The 20,743-nt window shown below is 35.0% G+C and overlaps 1 protein-coding gene across 3 annotated transcripts in view; it reads right to left on the bottom strand.

The window, feature by feature from the left end:
- LOC138711913 (cytochrome P450 6j1-like) overlaps window positions 1-19,781 on the bottom strand; it is an 81,458-nt gene extending 61,677 nt beyond the window's left edge. Inside the window, exon 1 of one of the 3 annotated variants that reach the window (XM_069843215.1) lies at window positions 19,637-19,781. The gene's annotated coding sequence lies outside the window, so the exon portion shown is untranslated. Of the gene's footprint in view, window positions 1-2,196; window positions 2,336-19,636 lie in introns of those variants that run through there. The other 2 variants (XM_069843216.1, XM_069843213.1) reach the window with 2 other exon arrangements.
- Window positions 19,782-20,743: the final 962 nt, after the last annotated feature.

Genomic DNA, 20,743 nt, shown 5'->3' with positions numbered 1-20,743 from the left:
TGCAATTTTATTGACATTCTGCATCCCAGTGATCGGTAGTGTTCCAGTAAAGATGCAACTATTTCTTCATAGTTGTCACTTTTCTTGTTGCCTAGGAAGCCTGTCACCACTGCTCTGAAGGCCTTCCATGCATTCCTCTCAATATCAGTCATTTTCTGCTCAAGTTCTTGGGATGAAAGCATCAAACGAATCTGTGGGCCAGTGAATATGCCACCTTTCACTTTTGCATCTGATAAATGAGGGAACATTTTCCTTATATGAAGGTAAGCAACAGAGTTGGGTTCTAATGCCTTCACAAATTGCTTGACTAGTCCAAGTTTTATGTGAAGAGGTGGGAGTAAGATCTTCTCTCTTGGAACTAGAGCCTCGTGGATAACATTGTGTTTACCTGGAATTAGGTGTTCCCTTTGTGGCCATGTTTTCTGAGTATAGTGCTGGTCAGTGGCTCTACTGTCCCAAAGGCAGAGAAAACACGAATATTTTGTGAAACCACCTTGTAGACCTAATATAAATCCCAACATCTTGAAGTCTCCACAGATATCCCACTTGTAACTAGTGTAATTTATCTTCTCTAGCAGGAACCTTACATTTTCATAGTCCTCCTTCAAATGAGTGGAGTAACCAACAGGAATTGAAGGATACATATTTCCATTGTGAAGTAGGATAGCCTTAAGGCTTCTTGTTGAACTATCTATGAACAGACGCCAATCTTCTGCAATATGGGGGACTCCAATAGCTTCAAACAACTCATTGATCTTAGAACAATAGCACAGTTTTTCTACTGTATGGAAAAAGGATGAGAACTCCTTATTCCGAGTTCTGTATGATGTTATTTTACATGAAGGAAGGAGAAACCTCCATTCTTTGAAGCGTGAAGCAACTAGCTCAGCTTTACATTTTGGTAGCTCTAATTCTCTGATAAAATCATCAAGCTCTGATTGACTAAGAAGGTGGGGTCCTTTTTCTTCATTCTCACTAAGAAACGTTTCATCTGAATCACTTTTTATCGCACTTTCTTCATCGATTGAGTACTGATCAGGTGGTTTAGGAACTGGCAGGTCATTACTGTGTGGAACTGGGGCAATGGAAGAAGGTATACTAGGGTAATCTAAGTTTCTTCTGTTCTTGACACTTTTGTATTTCGATATGTCTACAATACAAAAGTAACAGTCATTGTGGTGGTTTGAAGGTTCTCTCCAGATCCGAGGTATGGCAAAAGGCATACTTTTTCTAGACCCACGCAACCATCCTTCTAAGTTTGAACGACAACTTCCACAGGAGACGTGGGGAGCCCATATTTTATCAAAATCTCCAACCGGCACTCCGAAGTAATGTTTGTACGCTGTGCAGAACTTTGTTCCAGGTAAAATGGCATGTTTTACTTGTTTAGGGCTTATATAGAAACCACAAACATAACAAAAAGAGTCTGTTGGAAGCTTACAGCTTCTTGTAGACGACATTTTTTACAATAAGAGGCAAAAGTTAGAAACTGCACACTACAGTTCACATATAATGAAGAAACAGACTTATTTGTCTTAAAATATTGATGACTGGGAGTAAATTCTATTCACTGATGTCTGCCAATCCTGAAAAAAAAGGAGAGGTCTGCAATTAGTTCGCACCTAGTGGCTCGTGGTAAAACTAAATAGAGAATGTGTTTGGTTATGTTGTTTTTTTCGAAAACATAAATTACAAAATATTTTCCAAAATATTATCATTTCAGAAAAACCAATGCCATATTCGTGTTCAGCAGGCAAATTTCATTCAGGAACGATGAAAAAATTAACATAAACAATTTCTTGTCGAGTAGTGTTATTTAACTGTAGGAGAAATATGAGGGGCAGTTTTCTTCGTTTTCTAAAAAAAAAAAAATAAAATAAAATAAATAATATTTTGGGCTTATCCGGTTTTTGCTGCCAAACCTTTGACTTTAATTATTTTATTCATCTGTGATATATTCCCAGAACTTTATGTCTACTTTTAATGATTAGCTTTTTTGTCTGTCTGTTTTAAAAATTACATCGTTCTAAAATAGGCCTAGACGATAAATTTACAATGAATACTCGTAATAGTGCGAATTTAGCTTCACTGAAAATATGTATTAATGCTAAAAATGGAATAATGAAATTGTTTTCCTGAATTGTGATTTGGTTAGAAGATAATCCGACCTATATATATTTTAGTTGTATGCTATACCTTTCTATCTTGGCGTCATCTTCAACTTAATACTTTGTATTTATTCACAAACGAGAAAACTAGCACTTTCTTGCTACTGTGTTTGCTATCTTGTGAACCATTTCGCCTTGTGGTGTTTATTTATATCTCTTATTTATCTCTGAGCTTAGAAAGGTCTTCGGATTCTTTTTCAGATATGAATGCAGTAAGTGACGTCTCATAGTAGTTGAGCTTTTCGGAGGACACTATGCGCCCTGGGCGAGAAACTTAAATATCCCAATAGTTTGATGTTCGGTCTTCACCTTGCTCTGTCACTCCCTAGAACAGTACAAGTGGAGTATAAACTCGTTAAAACTGCTTAAAAATGAACTGACAACGCAGTTGTAAATTTTCATTGCATAGGAAACTTATCACCAGAGTGAAGGTTAATTTGCTAATAAGTATATTAGTGTAGACGAGCACGAAGCAATAATATTGTTCTTTAAGTAGCTTCCCGAATACGTCATCATCATCATTAGGTCAAGTGTTCTGTTACGGTCTCATATCAGTCCATATTTCTAACTAGCGACCAACAGATTTTTGTGCGTAAGTTATACAGAGTGGAAGAGAAATCACTCTGTAGATTTTCAGAGTGAATAAATCATGTTGTATGTAACAAACAAGTGTAATACTACATTGACAGAAAGTTCATAGTTTTCTCAGAAAAAAAAAAGTTTCTTTTCCAAATATTTAATATTCTTATTCTGTAACTATTGTGAGTAGGATCGACATTTTTGTCCATATCGATAGAAAATTTAATAAAGAATCATTTATGCCTTTGGCGCATTTCAATAGCGTGGACGATTTTCGTGCAAAATTTAATCATAAAACCGCTAATTTCAAGCCACTGAACATTGCGAGCAGATTACAACGTTGTAGCGAGAGAGGCAGGCTGGCGTACAGAGACAGACCTGAGTTCGTCTAGCCCTAATATCTTTATTACGAGAAGAAAGGTGACTATGTTAGCGGCGATGTTGCCCGAGTGCTGAAACTTCCAATTTAATTTTCTAATTAACCGTGCATTTAATCACAAAACGTAATACACTGTAGGTTTTATATTCTTTTAAGTGTACCCTATCGTCCCTTTCAATCTCCATGGTTATTTCACTTCCAATCTGTATATTGCAGGATTTGTTTAGAAATTCGTTTTCTCTCCATTTTTCTAACACTTATCTTTCCGAGTTTCACCTTTGTTGTTCACATACTGTAAAACTGACTCTAATTAAGTTATTTTTAAGATTTCTACATTTTGTTACTTCTGCCGTTCACATCGTGAAACCGAAAACATTTAGAGTCGTCGAAAAGGCTGTGCTGAGACTGAGGTTGCTTACAAAGGGGTTTTAATGCAACTATTTTGCAACAGCATCCCATGGTCTAGGACAGTCATGTCAATTGATCCCATAGGAGCAAGCGCGCGCTTTAGAGCTCAGGAGAGCCTGAGCGCTTTACAGCGGAAAGGAAAGAGACAGACGAAAGAGGTAGTATATGCCGCTTGGTCCCTATATTCAGGGATGGCCAGCACTGATTCAATGAATAAAGGGAAGAGAACTTATTAAAACTGTATCCATGTTAATTTTTAGATTTGTCTGAGAAGAGAAGTATACTGTAAGTGCATTATAAGAATGTAAGTTTTAATTTTAATCTACATTTTTCACAATTTAATTTTTTTATTCAAAAGAAATACTTTCTCAACTTTTTTTTATAGAAAAGTGAAATTTTCAGATATAGGCCTATTTATTTAGTAGCCTTACAGAATGTTTCCGTAAATCTAATATATCGTAAATACGTATTACGGAAGGTAGTGTATTGAAAATTTTGAAAATATTCGCATGAAAATTGTTTGTGAGAAAATGAATTAACAAAGCAACTAATGTTACATCATAATTAAAAGATATGTGCCCACGTGTTGTGAAAATGTCAGCTCTATAGCTTCAGCAGATTTCGAGAAAATAATTTAATATTCTGATGATAGAAAGTTGCTCACCAGTATCACCTTAAAAGCATAATATGACAAGAGTTTTGTTATGGAATATTAGTTACACTTAAAACATATACAGCACCTAGGTAACTTTGCTTTGTACTGTAATATTATTTTATTGGTTTATTGATTACTTTTATAAGGCTAAAGGTACCTTCAATATAAATTCCAACTTATCATGTCATACTCAATCTCTTTTTTTGGGATATTACTTTTTTATGAATGAAGTGTTTCATCCATTTAGTACAGTATAGTTGTACTACTATTGAATTTATGTGAATATTCCTTCTTAACTCTTTATTATGTTATTAACATTTTAAACACAACTGCAACATTAAGAAATTGGTATTAGTACTTTTGTTTTACAGACAATATAGATAATATCAAACAGAAAGAAGCTATATAAAAATAACGACATAAAATGTCACGTTCCGTTTGAAGTTTTTGCACCACTGTTTTCTTAATCCAACAGGCTGCTTATTTATATACACAACCCTTCCTCTTTCCATACTTAACGCTTAATGCCCGCTCACGACGTCAAGGTCAGAAAAATGCGCTTGCTTTGATATCACTTCTCTAGGAAGTAATCTTGAGCCAGGATAATCCTATGAAAGTCAGAACAACAAACCATTGAAATAATAGTGATTTGTACAACATTTAAATAAGCCAAGATTACATCAACTTAACAATTAGTTATGTATTACACAAACTATTGATCGGACTGGTAATCACATCCAGTACAGACATTGCACTGCATTGCATTTTCTGGCGCAATTGGCATCTCCCGAACCACACCACATATTACAAGTATCCTAACTAAAAGACGAGTGTTTTTGTGTCTTTCACCTGTTTACAATTCGTTTAGTAGCGATAATTTGTTTTAGTTAACTTAAATCACTTTAACATTTCGTTGTACGATACGACTTCTGTAAGATAGATAATGGATTGGAAGTGATTTCGTCTTATAAGATAAGAACTTCGTTTCCCTAGAATAAGGAACGACAGGGATCTCAGAATGATGTAATTATGATACAGGATCAGTCAGGAAGTTTGAGAGGTTATCATAATGGTGATTCTTAACAAAAAAGATTATATGAACATATGTCCTGTTATTAACGTTTTTTGACAAAACCTTAATGAAAACAATGAGGAACGGGAAAAGTGCAGGTGATAGTAAATTAAAACATTATTACCTTATATAGTGGTATATTTTAAAGATTATATTACCGTCTGCTCTAAGGATGTAGAATTTAATCACTGTAACTCTATTCATTTTGACTTTTCTATAGGAGATATTCCATTTTTTCTAACAGCAATTTACAGATCTCCAAATAACTGCAAAATTGATTTCCTGGATAGCTTTGAACAATCTCTTTATGAACTAAAAGACGTTAAAAATCATATTATTTTAGGTGATATTAATATTCAAATTTTAGAACACAATTTAGATAACTCTGGCAACAGATATTTGAATATTATGCATGAATATGGTTTTTTGAAATACTTAAATGCTCCTACTCGATATAATGCATGCCTTGATCATATATTCTTAAAAACAACTATTAACTTAGATTTCAAATCTGGAGTATATAATACTGCAGTTACAGACCATTTTATGGTATTTTGACTAGTCACTATCACTACTAAAGATATTATTAAGGATACAATCATAAATCCACATAATAATTGCAACCAACATATTAATTACAAAGATTTAGTCGCAAATATTAGCTCAGAGACCTGGGAAACGGTTTTTGATTGCCAAAACGCTGAAGTTAGTTTTCAAAATTTTTACAAAATACTCCGCGATCTAATAACTAAATATACCTTTCATACTTGTAATAATGTACCCAGTAAATATAAAAAATAAAACCCTGGATCACTTCGGGGTTTGTTAAATCAATACCCACAAGAGACAGAATAGCCAAAAAAAAAGTAAAAAGTGAACCTTTGAATGAAAATCTATCAAAAAAATGTAAAAGGTACAGAAATATCTTAACTTGCGTTATGAGAAATATGAAAGTTAGTTACTACTCAGAGAAATTTGTCAACAATAGGAATGACCCCAAAAGATTTTGGCAGACTATTAACGAAGGTACCAACGTTGCAACAAATAAAAGCTGCAGTATCATGGAAATAGTAAACATAGATGGCTTAATTATTAAGAATCATTATGTTATTGCAAACGAATTTAATGCTCATTTAACAAACATAGGACACAATAAAGCATCAAAAATAAACAAAAACTCAAGACTCTCTTCTTCCTTTACTTATCCATCATCATCATCATCATCATCATCATCATCATCATCATCATCATCATCATCATCACCATCATCAATGTTCAGGTTTCCCGTAAGTGATAAAGAAATTATAACTATTGCTAAAACTAAAAAAAAATGATGTGGCTCCGGGTGTTGATGGTATCACTACTAGAACACTCAAAATGATTATTGAATCTATATCGAAACCACTAACCCATGTCTTTAATTTGTGCCTATCACAAGGTGTATTTCCAACTGATCTAAAATGTGCTGTAGTAATACCTATATACAAATCTGGTGACAGAAACAATCTCAGTAACTACAGACCCATCTCACTCTTACCAAGTCTCTCTAAACTATTAGAAAATGTATTAAAAGCAGGCTAATTAATTTCTTAGAAAAAAAACAGTCTATTAAGCCAAAAGCAGTTTGGTTTCCGTAATAACATGAGCACGGACGACGCTATTATGAACGTAACATCAAGGATTATCAAAGAATTAGACTCGGGTAAAAAATGTTTAGGAGTTTTTCTAGATATTCAAAAAACCTTCGATACTGTAGACCATAATTTTCTCACTTCTAAACTTCATGCCTACGGTATTAAAGGAATCGCTTTAAATTTATTTAAGTCATACTTAAGCAACAGATCCCAATTAACGAAATTCGTAATATAAATATAGGTGTGCCACAAGGTACGGTTTTAGGCACTCTACTATTTTTAATATACATCAATGACTTGCTAAATATTGGTATAGGAAACACGTCTGGAAATATAATTATTTATTTATTTAATCTGGCAGAGCTAAGGCCAGTAGGCCTTCTCTTCCGCCCAGCCAGACTCTAATTCTAATTAAATACATTTGCTTACATAGTTATTACATTAATATCTAGATCATAAAACAACATGAAAGTAAATGATGAAAATTGGATAACTAATGTTAGTGTGACAATAATAAACACTGGTAAGAAATAGTTATAATAATAATGATAATAATAATAATAACAATAATAATAATAATAATAATAATAATAATAATAATGGTAATTATAATAGTAATAATAATAATAATAATAATAATAATAATAATAATAATGAGATAATTTATATATTTATCTGTGATATATATAACCATTAAACACTGAGAAACCTGAAACAGCTATTATTGTTGACAATAATTGTTAGAAAAATATCTCGTTAACCTATTCTTAAATTGATTTGATGTCTGACAGTCCCTGAAATTACTCGGTAGGGAATTCCAAAGTCGAGGAACAGCCACAGTGAAAGAAGATGAATATGAGGATGTTCGGTGGGAGGGAATGGATAATATTGAGGAGTGTTGTGATCGTGTGTCTAGGTTATGATGGGTGGATAAATTTTGAAAACGAGACGCAAGATAGACAGGAGTGGAGAAATGTAATATGTGAAAGAGAAGGGAAAGACAGTGGATTTTCCTACGATCTTCTAGACGGAGCCAGGACAACATTTCGAGGGATGGTGTTACGTGATCAGCCCGGCGAATATTGCAGACGAAACGGACGCACATATTATGAACACGTTGTAGTCTCTGCGCCGAAGTAACGCTTAGGTCAGTAAGCAGAATATCACAGTAATCGAAGTGGGGCATCACGAGTGTTTGCACTAACATTTTTTTCATGGAAAGGGGTAGAAAATTCTTCAATCGTCTAAACGAGTGGATTAATGAAAATACCTTTTTGCAGGTTTCTGCAACTTGAATGTTCCAATTTAAACTTTTATCCATATAAATACCTAGATTCTTTACTGATTCACTGAACGGAATTTCGGTGCCGTGTATTTTAATCGGGGACAAATTTGGTATGGTAATAGTGCTTAACAAACGTGAATGGCCCACAATGATTGACTGTGATTTTTCTGGATTTAGTTTAAGTCGGAATTTCCGTATCCATGTGCAGATTGAGTTCAGGTCGTCATTAATTTTAGTCATTGCATCATTTATTTCGTCAGTGTGGAATTTTATGTATATTTGAAGGTCGTCTGCATAGAGATGGTGTCGGCAGTACTTTAGAGATTCTGATATGTCGTTGATATAAATTGTAAATAGTAAAGGGCCAAGAACTGATCCCTGTGGGATCCCTGACCTAACGGCCTGCCAAGGGGAAGAACGATTTCCAGCTATCACACTTTGTTGGCGGCCATTAAGGTAAGAGTCAAACCACAGGACAACGTGCTCTTCTAGGTGTAGCCTTCTGAGTTTACATATTAATAAGTCAATGTCTACAGAATCGAAGGCTTTGCTGAAGTCAAGTAAAGTCATTATTGTCAATTTACGTTCGACCCGGGCCTCGCGTAGGTCTTCCGTGATTTTAAGTAATGCTGTACTTGTGTTATGTCCGGCTCTGAAACCTGATTGATAAGAGTCGAGAAGTTTGTATTTGTTTAAGTATTCTGTCAGTTGCTTGTGTACAATGCGCTCCAATGCTTTAGATAGGGCAGGTAGGATGCTGATAGGTCTGTAGTCGTTATAAGATGTCGGTGTTTTGGTCTTGGGAATTGGGTGGACAAAAGCGAGTTTCCATTGCTGTGGGTAAGTCGAAGTCATAATTGAGGCATTGAAAATGTGGGTCACAGTCGGTAGTATTACGTCTATGATTTTGTTTAATAACGAAATATTGACGTGGTCTGGTCCTTCTGCTCTAGTTGTGATTCGTTTCTCATATGCCGATGATACAGCCGTAATTTTTAGTGGGTCGAATTGGAATGATGCCCACCTAAATGCTAATAGAGGTATAAATATAATTAAGAAATGGTTAGATGAAAATTTGCTCTCATTGAACATTTCAAAATCAACTGCAGTTCCTTTTACATTAACGGCTTCTTGTGTGAGAAAAATCAAACTCGATAGGGATACAAATTTAAAAATACACAGTTGCAGTAACATAAACTTGATTGATTGCAATTGCTCTACCTTGACAGAATCCACGCAAGTAAAATATTTAGGTGTTGTTCATCGATCAACATTTAAGATGGAATAAACATTTATGTAATAGGTTACGGAAAACAATTCACAACTTTGTAACCCTTCGTGCATATATGCCTATCTATGTTCTCCGTGTTGTTTATCTAGCCCTGTTTCAATCAGTCATTCAATACGGAATAATAGGATGGGGTGGAATGACAAAGACTATCCTAACTCCATTAATATTACTACAAAAATGTATCATCAAAATTTGTCTGCATAAACCACTTCATTATCCGACACAATTTATTTATTCTGAATTCCAAGTACTAAAAATTGAGCAAATATATAAACATACAGTACTAATTTATTTTCACAAAAACCGAATGAATTTTATAGCTGAAAAACATAGCTATACCTAACACCAGAAGAAATGTCCCAACTCTTTTGGCAGAACCTAAATGCAACACTACAGCTGGATTAAGACACAGTAGGAATTATAGACCAAGACTATACAATTCAGTATTGAAAAATAATCCAGACCTAAGCAAGTTACACATTCTTAAGTTTAAAAACAAAGTGAAAATATTTGTATGATATTTGACAAATTTTATTATTGTTTTTTAAGTGTTACTAGCATTATATGGTACTAATTTGCATTGTATTTATTTGATGCATGTAACCTATAAGATAAAACATTGTAATAAATACAAATAGATCATTTTCTTAATTAATAACAGTGTATATCTCCAATAAATGATTTCTTAGCATCGCCACAAATACACTTGATTGTACTTGTCACTATCTCTTGTCACTAGAGAGATCTTGAAATTTATATTTTCCCCGCCACTCATAAAATATTTTGATATGATACTTCTTTCACAAAAGGGGAGATCTATAACTGAAACTAGATTAATATATTTCAGTGTTATTTGTATTTATCCTGGTAATAATGAACAGTTTGACTCGTAGACATTTTGTTTTTGCAGCATTAACTTCCCATGATTGTACGAGAAGATTCGAAGAGAACGACAGTTGCGTAGACTTTCGGCCCCCCCCCCTACTACCATTAATTCACAACACAATGTCAATACGGCGGTTGCTGTTGTCTGCGATACAACAAACTTTTCTGTTGATTTTCGAGTTCGTCATTTTTTCCGGTTATTATATGCTTATTTAAGTTGTGTTAATTCTCGCTAGTGGTTTTATATTTTATTTTATCTGTCTTAGTATTTATTTTATTATTGTAAATATTTTTGTTTTATCACTATTATTATTATTATTACTATTATTATTATTATTATTATTATTATTAATATTAATGAATTATTTTGTATTACAATATTAGTATAATTTCTGTCACGATTATGCTATTATTATTATTATTATTATTATTATTATTATTATTATTATTGTTACTATTATTTCTATCATCAACATTATTATTTGATCCCTGTAAAATTTATGTAGACTACTGGACTGTACCCGATCATTTCGGGTATCCATACATATGTATTCATTTCAAATGTTAATTGTAAATAAATTTGAATTTGAATTTGAATTTATGTTCTGTTTAATTGTGTACTTTTCTTTACAGAACGTGTTCAAAAAATTTACCGTCAACTTGAATGCAATTTGCAGCTCTTGTAGATAGCTGCTGTGTTGCTGATCTGAGCTGATTCGGACATTTCTTTACTTGAGCACAAGCATGTAAAATGCGAGCGAGGAGTCCCTCCCATGATGCCACTTTGGCTTGTAGACTTCGCCCTTATGCCAAGCACACGCACAATAATCCAATGGAGTAAGGTCGGGTGACCTTGATGGCCAAGAAATGACTCCACCGCGAACTATCCATCGCCCAGGATACGTTTCATTGATCCTACTATAACTATTGTTTTGGTTTCGTCCGCGTGTGAGTGCTGATGAAAGACATGTGACACGCCCGTGATTTTCGAAGAGCTGTATGTTAGATACTGTTAAGAACAGGGCTTATGTTCATATAAACTTTTTTTTTCAGAATCACCAATACTATCACCCCTCACACCATGTACCTTTTCTCCTGGATCACTCTGTATATTTGTCAGCCATTCATTTCATGTAATGATGGACCGCACATTATCGTATACGGTGCTATTATTACTAACTTTTACATTTACACTTAACAATAATTTTCTAACTAATTTATTTATCATTTCTTAATAATAAGTTTTCTTATTCTAATCTAAACTTGTCCTACATTCTTTTTATTACTCACAATTACGACACTACTTCTAATATTCTCTCTTACTTAATGCTATACATAGAACTGTCTACCCTTGACTAACCTTTTTTAATTAGATTTTCAATTGCTAAGTGATGGACACATATATCGCCGAAGTCGATCGATTTTTCAGACAAAAAGCCCAAAATACTAGTAATGTTTTCTCCGAGAGGAAGGTCTTATGTACTGCTAAATATCACAGTCAAATACACGTTACCGAATTTATTGTAGGTATGCAGTGAAGCTGAATGTATCTATTTAGATTATAATCGAAAACATATACTTTGAATTTTGTAATAACTATACGCATTTCTGTTACTTCGGTAATCTGAATATCATGCGTTCCCTTGACTGTGACACTGATAAACATACGAGGGTAATTTCATAAGTCATGGCAACTATGTTATATCTTCCGAATAACTGACAATCCGGTTAGGTCGGTATATACGTTTGAAAACCTTTTGTACAATGTTCGGGATGTCACCGCCAGATTGGGTCTGTGTGCATTGGTGACTAGTTGATAGCATACGCAAAAGTTAGTATGCTAGAGGCTGTTCTCCAAGATGGATGTAAGTAAAGTTGAACAGCGGCCATATGTGAAAATTGCAATTCCTCGTGGCAGAAATGCTCGTCAGTGCCATTCTGAGCTACGAGCCACACTGTCAGTGCCCGTTACTACAGTTCATTCCTGATGTACCGTCAGGAGGACACGTCGTATAATTCGGAGGACTCGTCCATCACTGTTGGAGAATGCCTTAATCCTACGTGATAACGCAACAGCCACACTGCAGCTCCTGTCAGGAATCTTTTGCAACGGTAGGGGTGAGAGATCTTGGAACATTCTCCCTACTCGCCTGATCTCAGTCTATGCGACTTTGATCGCATTCCGCAATTGAAGAAGCCGCAGCGTATGAAGCGGTTTACAAACAGGGAGGACATCTTAACAGCTTTTCGACGAGAGGTGGTACACAGACGAATCGCCTGCATCATCGTTGGTAAAGATATGTGGAAGCCTTGGGGGATTATTTTGAAGAGTGTTAGCTGTGTACTCTATTTCCTTTTGTGCATAATAAAGCAATGATTTCTATTTAAGGAACTTTCAATTTCCCTTACCCATTGCCTCCTGTACCAAGGCTCAATTTGGTACTAGCATTGCGAAGCACATTCCAATGACCTACAATCGCATATAGTGAATTTCTATTCCTGCATATAGTCCACACCTGTGGAGTAACGGTTAGCGCGTCTGGCCGCGAAACCAGGTGGCCCGGGTTCGATTCCTGGGCAAGTTACCTGGTTCTGGTTTTTTCTGGGGTTTTCCCTCAACCCGATATGAGCAAATGCTGGGTAACTTTCGGTGCTGGACCCCGGACTCATTTCACTGGCATTATCACCTTCATCTCATTCAGACGCTAAATAACCTGATATGTTGATAAAGCGTCGTAAAATAACCTACGGTACTACTAATTCCTGCATATAATATAGTTGCCATGACTTGAATGACCCTCGTATATATTATATAAGACGCAGCACATATTTTAAACTATATAACTTTGCCTGGAGATGAGCCTCTAACAATTTGTTGTTTTAAAAATATCTAATAAATTTTATAAAAGAAATGCATGTTAACTCATTGGTAAAACTTGAGTCTGAAACACAGACACGAAATACAGTTTTAATGCCTAAAATTTAATGTCCATTTTCGTATGTCCATTACATAAAAAGTCACTAAATTATGACCATAAATAATGTCCAATTAATAATATATACACTTTATTTTAGTCCAAAAACACAAATTCTACGTCGTCGTCTTGTGCTTCTTCTTCATCTTCAAATAGCTTCAAACGATAACTAATAGTTTTAAGGTAAATATAGATGTTACTCTCTTCCTTGTAATGGCTGTAATTCTGAACAATCTGTTCCAGTGTCCAAAATTTATCAGGTACGATCGTTTAATTGGATGTCGCAACTTCCGATCCCCGCCGAGCAGTTGGATCATAATAATTCCACTATTTTTTTGGTCCTCCTTAATGAATTCCATTCTTGAACTACGTTGTTCGGTATTGTCCTATCACAACCTGATTATAAAGTTTTCCTTATTTCAGGTTGGAATCTTCCTGGCAATTCTCTTCTCCTTCCTCGAGCAAGTATTCTTCTTAAAGAAATTATACTTCTGAATAGTTCATCCTCTATTTGTAACATTCATTTACCCTTAAAACTAAAGAAAAAAGGTATTTTACAAACAACTTCAAATTAGTGTAACTTTAAAAATATTGAGATTAGGACAAATGTTTATATGACATTTTTTGCTCAGAATGTCTTCGGAAATAAGCTCCGTAAGTTACGGAAATTCTCGTGAATCGCCCTTATGAAAATTCGACGTATATAAAAATGGACATAAATAAAAATAGACATAAACGTGTGTGGACATAGGTCACATGGACCAATAAATGTGGATACAAATAAAACTGAACAAAAATAAAAGTGGACATAAGTGTGTGTGGGTATACGTGATGTGGACATGGTATCAATGGACGTATCGTCCTGGAAGTCTAGAATCCACGGCATGCACAACGTTTTTAATAGATTCTTTATGTTCAACATATTATTGAACCTCTTACAAGCACGTATCCCACCTAGTTAGAAATAGGCTTAGTTGGCAATGAAATTTAAGAATAGGCCTACATTTCTTTTAAAAATATTAACTTTAGTAGAAGCTTTCAAATAAACGTTTTACGGAAGAAATCAACATATCTACTTCAGAGTAAGTGCCTCTTACTACTTCTGCCACACGATGAAGACATGCGCTGCACATATGTGAAATGAGTCTGTTTAGGATAAACACCAGAAGCTAGTGTTTCGTCGTATATGGGACAGAATCGCTAACAAACAGTAACACTGCATCATACTTATTGCTCCTGGCCACAGGATACCCATAGCTTCATTTAACAGACTTTCTGTAGTTGTGTTATTGCAAGTTTCTAAATCATCATAATGTAAAAGAATCCGTTCACAACATTGTTTGCTTAAGAAACCAATGATTTACCAATTAGCCTGCCGTCTTCACAGTCGGTACAATGTAACGTGAGGTACTAAGTTCCAATTACAACATTTCTCTCCATTACTTAATCATCTGGTTAAATTTAGTTATTTTTTCAGCTATTCGTTTCACTTCACTGCTGGTAACATTTCCTCGTATACACGCATGTTACAGATATCACGATAGGTAGTCGTTTTGTAACTGTTAGATTGGAACAATTTGAAATTTTAATCTGGTACAGCACACTACTCAACAAAAAATTCAACACTTTATTCAGGTGCCATAATGAGTGTAAATGTTATATGTATAATAAAGCAATGACAAGTAATTAATAATTAACTAGTCATGTCAATAAATGTAATGTAGTTTTAGTAAGAATACCTTTTTTAATCCATGGACATTTATTTAGTTACATTAGTGCTTTAATTTCGAGGTTGGTACTATTGAAGTGACTACCATTTTTGGTTCCTGGTACCTCACCATAATATAATAATTGTTTTGAATATATTTGTGGTCCCATCAATGAAAATCAAAATCGAATCGTCTTGAAATTCTTGCCTTATCTTCTATACAGCTTCATTGTATGCGACTGAAGAAAAATTTTTCTCAGCGTTGACGTATTCGGGATAGTTCATTGAGTATATTTCTCGAGGAATTCCCTAAAGGATCTATTCTTCACTTTATAAAGAGAAATACCAGCAGATATATGAGGCCGACAGAGATCGGAGTTGAACTCGGATCTTACACTCGAAGTTGTTGGTTCTGTTAAAAACTTATTGCCTCTTCTTGAAAATTTGTTGTTTGTTTACTGGTTGAAACATGCTGTTGAACCAGGTAACTTTGTCACTTTACACTAATACAGATTACAAAATAACATTTACTCTGTAACCACCAGCTTAGTGTCCCTAGTTGTAATGCGACGATTGTCTACTAGCGAGACAGGGTGATATTAATAAATTTGAGTTTCTACTCATCACTCCACAATTCCGAGTTCTAACTCGCATGTGTATTAATAAACTTACTTATGTCTCACCCAGGCTGGCACTGACCTTTGATTCTTGAGTAACAATTCTACATGACTTAAAAGACGAGTGACATCTCACTAGTTCATATCAGTAAAAATGTTACTACTAACTCATAAAATTGAGTTTATACTACTCAAAGTGGACGATTGAAGTTCAAAATCGTAATGGCGAGGTATATTATTGTTATATAACGCAGTAGAAAAGGTATAAATCTCGCAGGGAACTTTGTAAACATAGTTGTAAAGATTTATACAAATTTAAGAAGAAGAACGTGCAGTGGTTAGAGCAGCATTTCTTGCATCATTCAAATGAAAAAGAGGAAGATCTCTCGATAATGAAATGAAAATGAAAATTTTCTTATGGTATTTGGGCGATCCAGGTTTTCAAGTGGGCGTTCCAGAGAATATGGGTGTTTCCCAAGATACTGTGTCACTTTTCATTTCATTTATTGTATTCCATAGATTTTACGTTAGCATTAAAGCTTTAAGATATGAAACAAGTGATGAGTTACACAATTTTTTGGTGAGATAAAGTAAGGCTGAGAATTCGCCATAGATTACCTGGCATTTGCCTTACGGTTGGGAAAACCTCGGAAAAAACCCAACCAGGTAATCAGTCCAAGGGGGAATCTAACTCAAGTCAGAGTGCAGCTCCTGATCAGGAGGCTAGCGAGTCTGCTGAGTAAACTACGCTGTTGGCACTATAAAGTAATACAATGCATAGCAAGCAGTTTCAGCAGTTGAGCTATACAAAAATGTACAAGACACAGACAGCAGATTAATTCAATTTCCAATCATAAATATTCAGATGAAGTAAATAATAATGAATAAACAATTCATCATTTGTGTAGAAGGTATGTGTTTGTATAAATTGGGTTAATTCCTTCATAAACCTTTTCTCATGGTACTTCTAAGCTTTAAGATAATTAGGTAGTGCATTGAAGACCGTAATACATGAATAGTGAACTCCTTTTTATAACAGCTTAGACTAACAGAGAGTGGATGGAGATCTGATTTGTATCTTGTATTAAAATTATAAATCTTTGAGTAGCATTAAATATACCTCGGGTTTTAATTTAAAAGACCATGAGAGAAAGAATGTACCTACTCACAATGTCAAGAGATCTAAATTTTGGAAAATCTTTTTACATGATGTCCTTCTATACACTCCAGTCATTATCCTTATAGCTTTCTTTTATAAAACAAATTCTAACTGCTGGGAAGTTGCAGATACTGTGAAATTAAACGCATTTAATTGGATTCAATTTCCAACTGTCCAAGAGCTACAGGATGCAAAAATATGGGGTATGAAATTCTGTGGTTCCAAGGCAAAAAGTGATATTTAAATTTCTGGTGAAAATGAGATTTTGCTATATGTTGTAGGCCAGAGCCGCCGACAGGATTTATGGGCCTCTATGCAATATTGTGCTTGGGCCCCGTTGAAAAAAGTTAAAAAATGACAAGTTGCCAATTATTCTGACCATAATAATAAGTATTTGCAAAATAAATAAAAGATAACCCCATACACAGATACGAATCTAAAAATATACACTTTTGTTACAACGAAAACGTTTAGCAAAACTTCACATTAGCACAATATAGTATATTTATCACGCTTCTTTTTCAGTAGGGCCTACATAGTACGTTTCGTGACGAAACTTTCGTCTTTTCGTTGTCGTTTGTTTCGTTTTGCCTTCAGAAAACATTATTCTTAAACAGCTGTAATTTCTGACTTGTAGGCCAACATCAACAAACAACTCTCCTTGACTTCATTGATGCAAAATCATCAATTATATCATCAAAATTGAAAGACCTAGCAAGATCGCTCTCCAGACTAAGGAGGCAAAGGTTACTCTTTCTTGACACATTGTTACTCTGAATACATTTTTATTTCCTTCATTTTGTTTGTCGTTGGTGTGAAATTGACCGTTGCTAGTGAAGGTGCAGAAAATAAACCAATCTCAAGCCCATCAGGTTGTCAAAAATGAAGACACTTCATGCTTAGAAGTGAATGCTGATGGTTGTGGCTGTCTAGAAAAAAATTATGATAATAGTAGTATTGAATCAAAACAAGCAAACAATAGTAAAAATGATATAATAATATGTGCAAGTGAAACAAATTTACACACACCAGTTCCTAACTCTGAGTCATGGCAAGCAACATGCGACCTTGGAAAACTAAAAACTGGCAGACAAATTGTGTCATTGAATGTGTTTTTCGAAAAACTTCCCCCAACCTGCCTAATAACCTTCTAAGTGACGGAACAAGAGCCTTTCCAGTATTATTTTCAAAACTCAAGAATGGAGAATGTGTTCCCAGAGACTGGCTAGTGTGGAGTGAAACAAATCAGTTACTGTACTATTTTCTCTGATTTCTTTCACTCCACACTAGCCAGAGTCTGGGAACACATTCTCCATTCTTGAGTTTCGAAAATACTGTAACACTGTTTTTGGAAAGGCTGTTGTTTTCGAACAACACATTCAATGACACAATTTGTCTGCTACTTTTTAGTTTTCCAAGGTCGCTTAATTTCACACCAACTTCAAACAAAGTTCTACTCCCTTTCTTAATATCTTTCAATATTTCTGTCTCTCCTTGCGCTTCTCAGCTCCCGACTTGTACTTGTCCATTGTCCACTGGTACACACTAATGAACAGAATTTACCAGAAAAATGACAACGAAAAGACGAAAGTGTCGTCACGAAACATACTATGTAGGCCCTACTGAAAAGGAAACGTAATCCTCCAGCTTGGATTTGGGAGAGTCCACTAGCATATTGCGGTGAGCCGGCAGGGGTTGGTAATTAAGAGGACAAGCCAATTGAACGAGGCCTCAAGTGTCGTGTCAATTATTGTTATCTTGGGAAACCGATATTCTATTATATAAAAGTTAAACATTTACATGCTGAAGTGGTAATTTGTATTAATCCTACTATTGTTGGTTAATATGTCAGATTCATGTAACACATGTTCTTACAAAATTTCATAGTACCGGCATGTATCTGTGAATAATTATTCGTGTTAATTAAAAGTAATCAAACTCAATCTGACGGGCCCTTACTGATCACGGGCCCATATGCACTTTCCCTCTTTGCCCCCCCTTCTCGGTGGCCCTGGTTGTAGGCTAAATCCTGCTGGTATCTTTATTGTGAAAAAAGATGACATGCATATCTCTATTTTTTTTTTCTGGAAACACGATTCACACTATTTTATACGTTTGTTCAAACTATATCTACATGCTCGTCTCTGAAAAGTGCAAGAAATGACATAACACAGTTTGCCTTGAAGCCACAGAATTGCTCCCTGCGTTATGACTTATTACCACTATCCTATTACTCCACAACAAAGAGTCTACAATAAATGTATACCGGTAACTAAAGGAAGTGTAATTATAGAGAAATATTTCGGCCAAGTGAAGCAACGGTATCCAATTCTACGAAGAAAATAAGAGTTGCAACGGAAAGTGCCTTTGATCATATTACGCTGCATTATACACACAATATAGCTAAACACCTACTTGATGATTATGAAGTTCCATTACTACAGGACGAAGAGGAGGAAGATGGAGTTGAATTAGCGAACAGTTACATGTGTCACTCAGACGATTCGTCAGAAAAGAGAAACTAATAATCTACAGCATGCACAAATAAGTAACTTTATCATCACTTTATTTTATTATACATCCATAAGATTTTTTTAGATTTGTACTTCAGTGAAAACCTTGTTGCAAATTCCTTTGCATTTGTCTTCAAGCCTTCAATGACAGAAAAAAACTTTCTCCTTTTCACTTCCGGCAACTGATTTAGTGAATAATATGCGGTGTTGTTTCAAAATTCTAACAACTGAAGTTTGAAACTTCAAACTTTCCTCCTCCATGATCGAAACAAAAGTATATTTACAAATCAAACGTGGCGAACACTTACCTTTGAAAAGAGCTTTAGACTAAGCAATGACAACTCACAGCTGATGTCTATGCGATAAAATGTAACAACTCAGAGTCATGAGTGCGTTGTGTCCAGGAAGGAAAATTATTTATTAATATGAAATGCGGACTAATCACTTACTCGACACTTTACCAGTCACTCAACTGGCCGAACAACTCACTCACCATTAATACTTCCAAAGGACAGAGCTATGTTGCTCATGCTATTAACCATGTATAAAATGTTGCTCAGCGTTAGCTATTCTTAACCTACTTGTCTAAATTGACATGATTCATTTGACCATGGTAGTCACCAGTAAGAAGATATACTGTAGGCCTACCTGCTTTATAGATAAACTCGGCATTTTGTATGAAACCATTACTACTGCCCACACGAACGATTATTAATATGTTTTTAAATTCACATCCATATGATTTTCGATATCACTGTCTTATAGTCGACGTTTCCTGAAAGTCAAGTTGTTACTACCGATCCAACTTTCTCCAAGTAGTCCAACTCATGACAAAATTCCCTATAATGCTGAATTTGTACTAAATATTTATGTCGTCAATTCAAAATATCAAATCTCTTTAGTAACACTTTCCGTTCCCTTCGACACTTATTCCATTTAAATCCAATCCTCTTTATCAAAGTTTGGTGACAGGACCTATCCCAGAGATGCAGAACTGGGGAAGAGAGAGATGGAAGCATTGGGAAAAAGTTTGTTCCCCCAGCCTTGAATTACGTATCTGTGACGTCCGCAAGCGCAATGAATACATATTTCTTCTCCCCCTACCATATCCAATGACGTGTGGAAGTAAAAGGAAAGGATGAGTCACGTGTTTCTGCTTGTGACGTTTGCCATAATTTTAGCACAGTTTTGCATCCCTGATCTATCCCATGGAAATTGTATCTTCTGTCGAATAATGGGAAACAGTTACGGCACGGCTGAAACCTTGTTCTCTTGTAAGTACAGATATCATGTATAGTCCTGAGAATTACGTATTGGTCGCAGTCATCTCCTTGCATTGTCGTATGACATGCTCTAGTTTTGCATTTTTTTTTCTATGAGTTGACAGAGGTTAGGAAAATTTGCTTCTCGTAATT

Source organism: Periplaneta americana, chromosome 13 (genome assembly GCF_040183065.1).
Source record: "Periplaneta americana isolate PAMFEO1 chromosome 13, P.americana_PAMFEO1_priV1, whole genome shotgun sequence".
NCBI lineage: Eukaryota > Metazoa > Arthropoda > Insecta > Blattodea > Blattidae > Periplaneta > Periplaneta americana.
Note: the sequence above shows the minus strand (reverse complement) of the source record. Positions and strands in the feature narration are given on the sequence as shown.